The sequence below is a fragment of the Oryza sativa genome, chromosome 12 (genome assembly GCF_034140825.1).
Source record: "Oryza sativa Japonica Group chromosome 12, ASM3414082v1".
Lineage (NCBI taxonomy): Eukaryota > Viridiplantae > Streptophyta > Magnoliopsida > Poales > Poaceae > Oryza > Oryza sativa.
The window spans coordinates 17,719,459-17,732,208 of NC_089046.1; the positions used below are offsets into that span (position 1 = coordinate 17,719,459).

At 47.7% G+C, this 12,750-nt stretch overlaps 1 pseudogene; it reads right to left on the reverse strand.

Annotated features, from left to right (window-relative positions):
* Nucleotides 1–307: 307 nt before the first annotated feature.
* Nucleotides 308–3,402, reverse strand: LOC136354573 (uncharacterized; annotated as a pseudogene).
* Between the last annotated feature and the right edge of the window lie 9,348 nt (nucleotides 3,403–12,750).

Below are 12,750 nucleotides of genomic sequence, written 5' to 3' on the forward strand. Positions count from 1 at the left end.
ATGACTTGCTGAGTACAGTGGGTAGTACTCAGTCTTGCTCTACTTTTCCCAACCCCAGAGGACGGGTATGTGTCAGATGAAGGTTTCCCTGAGGAGTAGGCTTCGTCCGTGCCGTCGAGGATGCCTGTGGAGTGGTGTTCCCGCTGCAGTTCAAGTCAAGGCTTAGCTCCAGTTTCTTTTGTTTTCCACTGCATTTCTGTAAGACCTTTATGATGTTTGTAAGACGTGGATCTGTATGTCAACATTGTCGTTTGTGTACCCCGGCTGGTCCTGGACGGGGGTTTTAATACACATTCTGCTTGGAATCCTATTCGGGAATTTCTGGGCGTGACAATCAGCAACATTCTTGATAGCTGATTTTAACTTTGCTTTTTGTTCTTCGATCGACTGCGGGAGATCGGCTAACTTCTTGTGCTCTAAATCCAGTTCGGCATTGCATTCTTGAAGTTGTGCTAAGAGTTCAATCTTGCGAGCTTCAAGCCAGTCAATATTGGATTTGATCGGGCCTTCAGATAATTGATCGAGCTTGGCTTTTTCTTCATGAACAAGTTGTCGAGTGGCCTGGATTGTTGCTTCAATGTCTTTGCGCTCTCGACGCTCGGCTAATCTTAGCTTAGACTTTTCCAGCTTAAATTGATGTTGTTCAAGATAAACAGCTGGAGTAAGGATACCGGCTAACTCATCTGAGATTTGAGCCTGGACTTCATGAAGCCAAGTCCTGATTGATCCACAGTCGACTACTAGGCTGTCTAGTGATGATGTCTCTAGCCGATGAGAAATATCTTCAAGAATTTTCTTCACGTCGTCAGACAAAGGAGCTAAAGCTTTGCTAGTAGTGTCATCCTCTATCTCCTCATCAAGATAATCTCTGATATCAAAGGAGAAAAGATCGGCTAAGACCTGCAGTAATGATTTGAAGAGGGTTAGAGATCAAACAGGCATAGCCGATCTGCATATGTTAGTTATAAGTAATTTACTGGAATAGCCGGAGCAATTGGTTGAACTTCTTCTTCTATGTGATGACTCCCTACAGCTGATGGGGTTCGATCGCTTGATGCTTGTTGAATAGGAGGGGAATGAGGCTGAAAATAAACAAGTGTTATATAAAATCGGCTGACATTAATTAATAAAAGAAGTAAGATTATTGTACCGGTGGAGCTGGTTTAGATGTCATTGGAGTCGATTTCTTCTTTACAGCAGCCTTCCTTTTCTGCAATTACCGAGTATGTGAGGAATCGGCCATAAAGTGAGATGATTACAAAAATAGTTAAAGAAGGGTGCTTACTCTTGTAAAGGGAGTTGGAGCAGAAGGAGTTGGAGGGGTCTGCTTAGGTGAAGCTGATGGTGTTGTCAGTATCGCTTACTTCGGCTGCGGCTTGATCAACGTCTTCTCCGATTTCTTCTTCATCCAGAGCTTGTTCAATGGATGGATCTAGGGCAGGCAGATCATCAGCTGGTTTAGCTTTCTTTTTGATTTTCTTCTTTGGAGCTGGGGCTGAAGTATCTACAGCCGATGATCTGGTTTTCCTTTTCCTACCGGCATCGGCTGGTTCTCTGATAAGCCCTTGGAGAAGAGCTGAAGTCTTGGGGGCATCATAGCTGATGACAGGGTGAGATGGCCCACCTCCATTAGGAATTAAGCCTGGGGCGTAGGTGATATCCTTGCCGCTGTTGCTTTGACGAGGAGGAGAGGATTCTGTTGTCTACAAATCAAAGAAAAGATTAGTTAAGATAAATCGGCTAGGAAGTTATTCAAATGAAATCAAGTTGAGTCAGAGCCTTACTTGAGGGACAACATCTGGAAAGAGGTCTGTCATGTACATTGAAGCTAGTTGGTGGAATAGATGCAACTTCCATTCACCCCACCATCTATCAAAGTTTTTGCTCCTAAACATTGCTAGCTCCAGATTTCCAATGCTTCCCAGAGGGGGTCCTGGAAGATTGAGCAGCCGATCCATCATCAAGGTTGATGAATTTCTCCTCGGCATTGAATCTTGTCAGCAAAGAATAAGCCGATTGGGAGTTGGCCCATTCCAAACTGTATAGCTGAACTCACTGGGTGATAGAACTCATAAGAGGCTTGAATATTTCTTCCTTGATGGATGCCGACTGGAAGAATACATGGGCTGATTGCAGCTGTGAAGATTTCTCTGGATGTTTGAAATCTTTCATGATTAATGTCTTCGAATCTAAAATCTGATGGGAGCTCAAGGTCTACTGAATCTTCATAGGGAAACCAAACTCGAGCATCTTTTTGAAAGCCTTCATAGAGACTGCAGAACCAATTTTTGCGCAGTTCGGCTGATAACTTTGCTCCAGCATCAGCCGGTGTGGATGCGTATTCTCCATATGACATACATCGGCGGTGAGTGCGTTCTTCGTCATCTTTTGTAATCGGCTCTAATCTTGGAAATTCAGCTTCTGTCACAGATGGCCGATTGACGACTTTCATAACTACCAAGTTTAGCCAGGTTTGCAACAACCACCATGGTCCACCTGCCCCAACTGCTGAGTTGATGGCTATCTTGGCCGATGCATTATTTAACATTTGATATAGATAGCCGAGGAGGATTTTGCCCAAGGGAAATTGTTTCTTTGATTCTAGGGCTTCGGTTACAAATTGCCAATTGGTAGTAGGGCCACAGCTTGATCCACAAAAAAGGAATTTTTCTAGCCACATCAGCAGAAAGGCTACATGCTCTCGAGGAGTGACGGGCCCTTTACCCATGTATGCTGCTACATAGCCTGACCAACCACCTATGCTCTTGGTCTTGAAGTCGTATTGATTCTTCGTGTTCAGGCTCATAGGGTTAGCCGATGAGGTGACATCCAGACCCGTGATCATAATGACGTCTATGAGAGTTGGGGTCATCGGCCCTTGGTTGAATAAGAAGGCATTGATAGTGTTGGACCAAAAATAGGTGGCGGCAGCCATCAGAGGTTCGTCCTTAGCAGAATTAGCTATGGTAAGGGCAAGCGCTTGGCTGATTCCGATCTCATCCCAGTGAGCTGCTTTATTCGCCGATACACGCTTGTACCATGTGGTCCAACTCTTCTCAGGGGCCGTTTTCTCAAGAGATGGCCAAGATTTGAAGGTATTCTTCCAATGATTCAGATTAGGGTTGGCTAATCTAAAGGGGATTCTGTTGGTTTCACCAGTGATAAAATCGGTAGGGTCGAGGTTGCCGATTGGGCCGAGAAAGTAATGGTTCTCATGCGACAGACTCGGAATTGCAACCAGGTTGGACAGATGCTGCAGATGCAGGTAGGGATGGAGGAGAAGAAAACAAGATAAGGCAAAAGAAAATCAATCTGCTGCGGAAAAAAGGGATCTAGCTGATGGGTGCTTACCTCTGCGTATTCGGCCGATGGCGCGGTGGATAGATTGGCGGAAGTCGACATTACCACAGGCGGAGATCTGGCTGGCGACGGAATCGTCTTGAAATCGCCTGGCGCTTCGGAGGAATTGCTGGAGAGAAAGAGGGTGAAGTTTCGCATAAGCGGTGAGGATGGAAGTTACGGTGTGAGATTTCTCGGGGATAACGGTTAGTATTTGAAGCGCTAGGGTAACAATCGGAAACGACCGATTGCGAAACTTGCTCGGAGTCGATACACGGCAAATCCGGAACATTACCAAATATCCCGGACTTGGGGGGCATGTGTTAACGACCAAATTTGGTAATATCAGTATCGGAGATAAAGATGGGATCGAAGCGGAATCGAAGATGAGGATTGTTGCAGAAACAGAGTAAGGATCGGCTGGAGTCCGGATCGGCTACGACTGGGATCGGCTAAGTCTGAGTTGGACTGGTTAAGTGATACAACCGATTCCAGCAATACGACCCGTGTGCGACATTGGGTTCGAGTTGATGTGCTTCAAGATGATTGCCACACAAGGATAGAGTCCTGGGAAGGAAATTGTATCTATTAATTAGGATATTTTATGTAAATTCCTTAGAGATAAATGTGGGCAAAAGTCTGCCGCAAAGACTTATGGTATCTTAGAGTTTGTTAGAGATAAGAGTCGTGTCCAATATGTACATATCTTGTAATTCTCGGGTATAGATAGACTCCGAGCCCTATGTAATGGTTAACACACACGTTCAATACAATTTCGGCGCATCGCCACCTTTTTTGTTTTAGTTTTATTTCGACGAGTTCTTGCTTTCGGGTTGAGCTGCATCGGTTTCGATCTTCAACAAGAGGTAAAACTTGTTATGGCGGCTTGTGTTCTCGAGATTAGTGCTTCCATCTTTATGATACTCTAACTTTGTTTATGTAATCCGTCAAGTTATCATATATCTTGCATAATCTTCGACAATATCGTCATCTAACTTACAATCAGCTAACATCTGCTACCAGAAGACATCCGATTAGGTTAAATAACGACGTTGGTTTAGACTATATGAGATATCCACCACCCTATGAAACATCCAGCGGCTTGATCGTCTAGATATTGTTCTTCTTTTCATACTTAATGCTACATCAGTTGAGTTTGATCTATTAAGTCGTGCTTAGAATTTCAATCTCTAGCCTGCTTACTGGTTGCCGATTAGGGTAGTATCGGAGTTTCAGCCGATCTTATCTGATCTAATTGCTCTCGCTCTATATGCTCAATTAATATGTTAGATCTGCCCTTCATGTTAAGATCTTGTGGCATTTAAGTATATTAGATCTCTGTTTAGTATATTCTATTTGCTTTAATATCTTAATATAAAGTAGTATCGGAGTATTAGCCGATACATGCTAGATCTATTTGATCGGCTATGCTATGAATATGTATAATCTTATTATTAACATATATTTCAACCTAAGTGATTTATACTGCTTCGGCAAGGTGACCGATCTATCCCAATCACTTGGTTTAAGTATATGTCGGTATAAGGATTATATATCATTGATATCTACAGCCGATCGGGTAGATATAGTTCCGACTTGTTTCCTTAACAATTGCCGATCGATTCACATATGACATCGGCTCAAAGATAAATGATATGTCATCGGCATCTAGCCGATCGACTATCATTTATGGATTTAATCACGGTTTCTTTGTCTTTGTTTCTTGTTGATTGCAGGATCAAATCAACTAGCACGCTCATACATCCGAAGGCGAGTTTTGGACCTGCACTGGAGTTAAGCAGATCCCCCAGGCCACGTGTTTTCCATCAACACAGATATGTTTATATATGTGTATGCCAACCTACCGATCTAGGTAGTTGGTATTGTGAAGACATGTGGATCCCTGTGTTATAAAACCGGGTCCCGACACATGCTCACCGGTGAAACTAGGTGACGCTACGATGGCCATTCAGGCAATTAGACCGAGGACGAAAAGTTAGAGAGACGAGCCAGTGCATCGCCCACCCGTGGCTGCATGAGTAACCCAAGCAAAGAAGCTTCACAAAGAAGGCGAGCCATCGCTGGTCTTTTGATATGATGCTAATGGACAAATTGATGCTTAATTATGCACTTGATTTTACACGCAACGTGGTTGGGGGGAGGGTTCTGTGTCCCAATGGGAGGTGCCGGGCCCACCCCGGCACTCTAGTAGATGCGCTTCCCTCACCTTATCTCACCCACCATCCCTCTCCCTGGACAACGACTTGAGGACGTTCTTCACCGTTGCCAGAGTTAGCCTAGATATGCCCCTATGCATCTACCAGATCTACATGTGAAGGGGCATGAGGAAGCAGATAACTAAGGTGACGTTGCATCCTTTCGCCATAGCTCGAGGTCTAGCATGATGATAAAGTCACTATTCTAGGGATTAGAGTTGGCGGCATGTTCTTTAATTTGGGGGGGGAGAATGGTGTCCACTAGGTTGATCATGAGGACAACTCTTGACATGTGGTCATCGTCGTGCCCATCAGTTACTCTCTAGCGAGAAGTTGAGCAGCTTCTTCGATGTTGTGTGCATTATGTCTTCGCCGCACGGTTCAGGCAAATGGCTGGTCACCCAAGCATCATGATGCTCATGCAGCAGCGCGTGCACCATGCCTGTTAGTATTTGATACAGTTACAGATAAAATCCACAAGCGCATGGATATACCGATGTAGCACTTCCCCTACGGAGTATTCCAAGGGTATCGAATCCAAGGGAACGTGTGTGATGAGAGGTTCCTCTGGTTCATCCAAGGACACCAAGCAAATGATAGTCCAGGATAGAGAGGATTCACTAGTGAGAAACAGTGTCTAGGGAATGCTTAATTTTAATCCTAACGCAATACTTCAGGCACTGGCAACCCGCTGTTCCCAGATGTCGCTCTACTACGTACCCGGACAGGGAGGACTTCATTGATCTCGAGGGCTGTCACCACCTCTACACCCACCTCAACGTACTGTGGGATACGCAACAATTACTGGATAACAATTACCTAAACACCACGTCAAAGCAATTACTATCTACTTTGGTGTTTATAACTCACCAAAGCAATCACTATATTTTAGTTGATTATAGTGAACAATAATCCCGTATGCTAATTAGGAACTAACCAAGAGGTAATTCTCGCAAGATAAATCTAATTACTCAAGAAGAATATTATATTGAATTCAGAGTAATAAATAGATTAAAAGAAATAGGAGAAGATTACCGACAACTCCGGAATTCTTCCGACTCCTTCTACTCTACTCTCTTCCTATTCTATTATACAATATAGTACAATAGAGCCTCTTATAATTCAGCTCAACCTTGGAAGTGTGTGTGTGAAGTGAGGGAGTGAAGCCTTTATATAGAGGTAGGTATGACGGTTGGCGAAGAGGAAATGTCCGAAGTGCCCTCCAACCGCCATCAGGGATGCATCTGGAACGTCCACGCCAAACCCCACATCCAATGGTGGAGATAGTGGTTCCGCCGAACCTGGTGGTTTGGCCGAACTTGGGCTAGGTCCATTGTCACGCCCAGAAATTCTCGAACCAGAATTTCTAAGCTGAATGTGCATTAAATCCCTGTCCAGGACCAGCCAGGGTACACAAACGACAATTGTTGACATACAGATCCACGTCTTACAGAAATAGAAAAGATTACAAATGCAGCGGAAAAGATAAAAGCGAGCTAAACCGGGAAGCTTGACTTCAGCAGCGGGCGGCTCCACTCCACAGGCAATCCTTGACGGCAGCGACGAAACCAACTTTGACAAAACAGCTCCAACTAGGAAGATCTTCAGCTCTGGTGTGGGGGAAAAGAGAGCAAGACTGAGTACTACCCACTGTACTCAGCAAGTCATACCGGAAGAGGAGGTATGATGCAGGATATAACCAAAGGAGGCTAGAGGTTCTTTTGCATAAAGCTAGCATTTAAAAGCAGTAGTTGAAAGTAGGAAAACAGTTGTAGTAATTAATCAATATTAACCAAACACTGTCCAACGCTACACCACGTTGCAACAGGCCCAACCAACCACCTGAACTACACCAGTTCATTAAGCTAAACTAGGGGTGAGACTAATCACGGTGAATCTGGTTGATCGCCCATAACCGCGGGCACGGCTATTCGAATAGTTTTACTCTGGCCAGAGGTGTACAACTGTACCCACAAGACACGATTCCACACATGTCGCCATGCCCCGAAGTATCACCATGATACTGCAAAGGGGGGGATCGTGACAAGACCCTCCACATAACCCTCCCCTAACCATCCACACCACGCTAAGGTTTCACCCCCACCCCTCAAAAGGCAGTGGGCGGTCCCCTCTTGCGCCGCGGTGAATCCGGCAGCTGGACAACCGGACACCCCGGCCGACCCAACTCCATCACACCCACCCTCGCCACCGGTGCCTAGGAAAGGGTCGAGCTATACTTCAGATCAAGCAGTTACCCACTCCCGCTTGTGGTAAGCACGGTAAGTCTCCCAGGGTTTCCCGTGAACCGGTCCTTAACTGCCATGGGTGCGACCAGCAAAACCATGCACCCACAACCCACCATTCAATGTATTTTAATTAACTAACACCATTGCGGTGGCACCAATCTAAAGCTATGCCAATAGACAAAGTCTATGTAATAAGGTGATCCCCATTTGTGTGCTAGTTGAACTAAGCATGGCTAAGCATTTCCTAAACCAACATCTAGTCATTTTGATACCCAGGTTATCAATGGCATATGGTACAATAAATGGCTGAGTAATAGGACCCATTCCACATGTTATTGTAAAAGAATGCAACATTTAATAGAAATGCGGGATATTTGTAAATTGGGTACAATATGATCAAACGTATTGCATGACTTGCCTTGCTCTCGCACTGACGAGACCTCAGCAACGTCTTCGAGAAACCGTGGATCGACGAAACGGCCGAAACCTACGCGACAAACAAAGCACACAAGCAAAACATGCTATAAGACTACAGAAACAGGAAACAAAACCATTTTTAATGGATTCTTTGCATTTTTCTTGATTTACTGAGACTTGAATGGACTTAAACGGAGCTCGGATGAATTACTTATGAATTTTAGAAGATTCACTGTGTTTATTACTATAAAAGAAATCCTTAAATAAATTATTACGCAATAAATTCCAGGGCTGACGTCAGCGCGGGGCGGCGCGGCGCCGACATGTGGGACCCACCGGTCAGCGGCACGGGAGAGAGAGAAAGGGGGCGGCGGCTCGCGGGCCCACCGGTCAGCGGCACGGGAAAAAGGATGGGGCGGCGGCGCCACGTGGCGGCCGAACCGACGGCCCGGATCGCCCTCAGGCCGATCGGACGGACGACGGCGGCGGCAACCCCGGGCTCGGATCGGCGTCAAAGCCGATCGGCCGACCCGAGCTAGCGGCGGCGGTGCGGGCGCGTCGCGTCGCCGGCGACAGCATCCGGCGGCGGAGGCGACGCGAAAGCGGCGGCAGCGGACGGCGGCAACGACCCAAAACGACGGCGAGCGCGGGCGACGGCGACGCACGGGGAAACGGGGAAGGAGAGGAGAGGAGATGCCTCACCGAGGGTGGCCGGCGCGGAGGAAGGCGATGGCGAGCGGCGGCGGCAAGCCACGGGAGGCGACGGCGACCGGCGGACGAGCTCCGGCGTGCCCTAAGGAAGGAGGAGAGAGGGATTAGAGAGAGGGAGGTAGACCCCGGCGGTCGGATTCCATGGCCGAAGGCGGCGGTAGGGATGGCGCTCACCCGTGCACGTGGGGAGGGGGTTCCGGCGACGAACCTCGACGGAGGAGGGGCGGACGAGGTGGACCTCGGCCGCGCGAAGCTAACGGCGGCGACGGCGCAAGACGGCGGCGAGTCTAGCGGCGGCTAGCGGCGGCCGGAGAGCGGAAAGAAGCGGCGGTGGGTGGTTGCACGGCGCGGGGACGATGGGGAGCTCGAGAGGGGTCGGCGAAATGGGGAAAAAGAGAGAGGGGGCGCTGGCGATGCTTAAATAGGGGGAGAGGGGGTCGGACGTGGCCGGGAGCGGCGGGATTCGCCGGCCGACGTGGGGGAGTGGGGCGGAGAGAGAGGCGGGATTCGAAATTCGAATCCCGGCCATCTCGGGCGCGGGCGCGAGCGGGAGAGAGAGGGGAGCGGGCGCGGGGAACGCGGCGCACGCGCGGACGTGGCCGACGTGGCCCGGGAGGGGCGGAGGCGTGGGCGCGGCAGCCGTTGCGGGCGCGGCGGCGCGCCGGGGTCGGCGGGAGGTGGGAGACGGGCCCGACAGGTGGGCCCCACCTGTCGGCGACCCCGAGAGGAGGGAGGCGGGCGGCCGGCTACTGGGCTGGGCCTCGGCCTGCGGCCGGCCCAGCAAGGAGGAGGGGGGGGAGGAAAAGGGAAATGGGCCGACGGCCCATTTCGCAAAAAGGAGGAAAAAGAGGGGAAAAAGAAAAAGAAAAAGAAAAAGGAATTTCCCTGGAATTTAAAATTGCACTTGCTCCATTTTAATTGGTTAAAATTATTTCCAAGGCTCTGAAAATTCCACTAAAAATCCTGTTAATATATTGTGACATGTAGAATCCAAAAAAAAATTCCACATGCCGATTCTGATTATTATTTGCATTTATTAATTAGGGAATTAGCTCTAGGTTAATTAAGATAATTTCTTCGGACGATTTATTTAGCCAATTTTTAAAGCAAGCAAAGGGGGGAAAACTTCAGGGCGTGACAAACCTACCCCCCTTAAACGGAATCTCGACCCCGAGATTCGGAAGAGCTGGCGAAGAGGTGCGGGTGGGTGGCCTTCAACTCATCTTCTCTTTCCCAAGTGGCCTCTTCCTCTGAGTGGTGGCTCCACTGAACCTTGCAGAATCTTATTACTTTGTTTCTGGTCTTTCTCTCGCTGGTTTCGAGGATACGAGTTGGCTTCTCCACATACGTCAAGTCTTCCTGGATTTCGATTTGATCCGGACTTGCCTGTTCCTCAGGAACTCTCAAACATTTCTTCAACTGGGAGACGTGGAACACATTATGGATGCCAAGCATGTTGGAGGGAAGCTCGAGCTGGTAAGCAACTTCACCTCTACGTTCCAAAATCCGATATGGTCCCACAAAGCGTGGTGCCAACTTTCCTTTGGTTTGGAAGCGATGTACTCCCCTGAGCGGAGTGACACGGAGATACACATAATCCCCTACTTGGAAAACGAGCTCCCTTCGGCGGTTGTCTGCATAGCTTTTCTGCCGAGACTGCGCGATTCTCAATCTTTCCCTAACAGCTCTGACTTTCTCTTCTGCCTCATTTAAAACTTCTGTACCAAACAACTGGCGTTCCCCTGTCTGATCCCAGAAGAGCGGAGTACGACACCTTCGTCCATACAGTGCTTCAAATGGTGCCATCTGCAGACTAGCTTGGTAACTGTTGTTGTACGAGAACTCAGCATACGGTAAGCTTTTGTCCCATGCTCCACCAAAGTCAAGCGCACAGGCTCTCAACATATCCTCTAGTATTTGGTTGACCCGCTCGGTCTGGCCGTCTGTTTGTGGATGGTAAGCAGTGCTGAAATTCAACCGGGTTCCCAATTCTTCTTGTAATTTCTGCCAGAACTTTGAAGTGAATTGGCTTCCTCGATCAGACACGATCTTCTTAGGTACACCATGTAAACACATGATTCTTGCTAGATAGAGTTCTGCTAATTTCTTTCCTGAGTAGGTAGTGTGCACCGGAATGAAGTGAGCCACTTTGGTGAGTCGGTCAACGACTACCCAAATAGAATCATGCCCCGATGACGTCCTGGGCAAACCGGTGATGAAATCCATTCCGATTTCTTCCCACTTCCATTCTGGAATCTGAAGTGGCTGTAGCAAACCTGCTGGCCTTTGGTGTTCTGCCTTTACTCGTTGACAGACGTCACAGAGTGCTACGAACTCAGCTATTTCCCTTCTCATGCTGACCCACCAGAACTTTTCTTTGAGGTCTTGGTACATCTTAGTACTACCGGGATGAATGGAATATTGAGTTTGATGAGCCTCGGTTAGTATCAGGTCTTTTAATTCCTTGTTTTCGGGTACACACAATCTTTCTCCCATCCAGATTGTTCCTCTTTCATCCTCAACAAAACCTCGGGCTTTTCCGACCCTCATGTTCTTTTTGAGCTCTGCTATTTCAGGATCACTTGCTTGAGCTATGCGAACCTGCTCCACCAGTGTGGGCTGTGCCTCTAGGGCAGCCACGAATCCGTGCTCAACTATACCAAGGTTCAAATGTTCCAAATCATGTTGAACCTCACAGCATAGTTCCTCTACCCATGCGACGTTGCAGTAACTCTTCCTGCTCAAGGCATCTGCTACCACATTAGCCTTGCCGGGATGATAGTGTATTCCCATATCATAATCTTTAATTAGCTCCAACCATCTTCGCTGTCGGAGATTCAGATCAGGTTGGGTGAAGATGTACTTTAGACTTTGGTGATCTGTATATACCTCACAACGGTTACTGATGAGATAGTGCCACCAAATCTTTAAAGCATGAACGACTGCGGCCAATTCCAGATCATGCGTCGGGTAGTTGCCTTCATGAGGACGCAACTGCCGTGAAGCATAAGAAACCACTTTGCCATCCTGCATCAACACACATCCTAGCCCCTGGCGAGATGCATCACAATAGACCTGGAAATCTTTCGTCTGATCAGGCAGGATTAAGACTGGTGCAGACACCAACCGTCGTTTGAGTTCTTCAAAACTCCTATTGCATTCAGCAGACCAGATAAACTTTTCTTCCTTCTTCAATAGCTGTGTCATTGGCTTAGCAATTTTAGAGAAGTTCTCAATGAACCGGCGGTAATAGCCCGCAAGTCCTAAGAAACTCCGAACCTGAGTGACTGTCCTTGGTGGGGTCCACTTGGTAACTGACTCCACATTTGCTGGATCCACAGCTACTCCTTGAGCATTCACGATGTGACCGAGAAACTGAACTTCCTTAAGCCAGAAGTCGCACTTGCTGAACTTGGCATATAGCTGGTGCTCTTTTAACTTTTCAAGTACCAGTCGAAGATGCTGCTCATGTTCTTCCTCGGACTTGGAGTAGATTAGTATGTCATCGATGAAAACCACGACAAACTTGTCTAGAAATTCCATAAACACCTTGTTCATCAAATTCATGAAGAAGGCAGGTGCATTAGTGAGTCCGAAAGACATAACTGTGCATTCGAACAACCCGTACCGAGTGATGAATGCTGTCTTTGGAATATCCTCTTCGCGGATCCTCAACTGGTGATAGCCTGATCGCAGGTCTATCTTAGAGAACACAGTAGCTCCTATCAACTGATCAAACAGATCATCAATCCTTGGCAAAGGATACTTGTTCTTGATGGTGACCTCATTGAGTGCGCGGTAGTCAACGCACATCCTCTTGG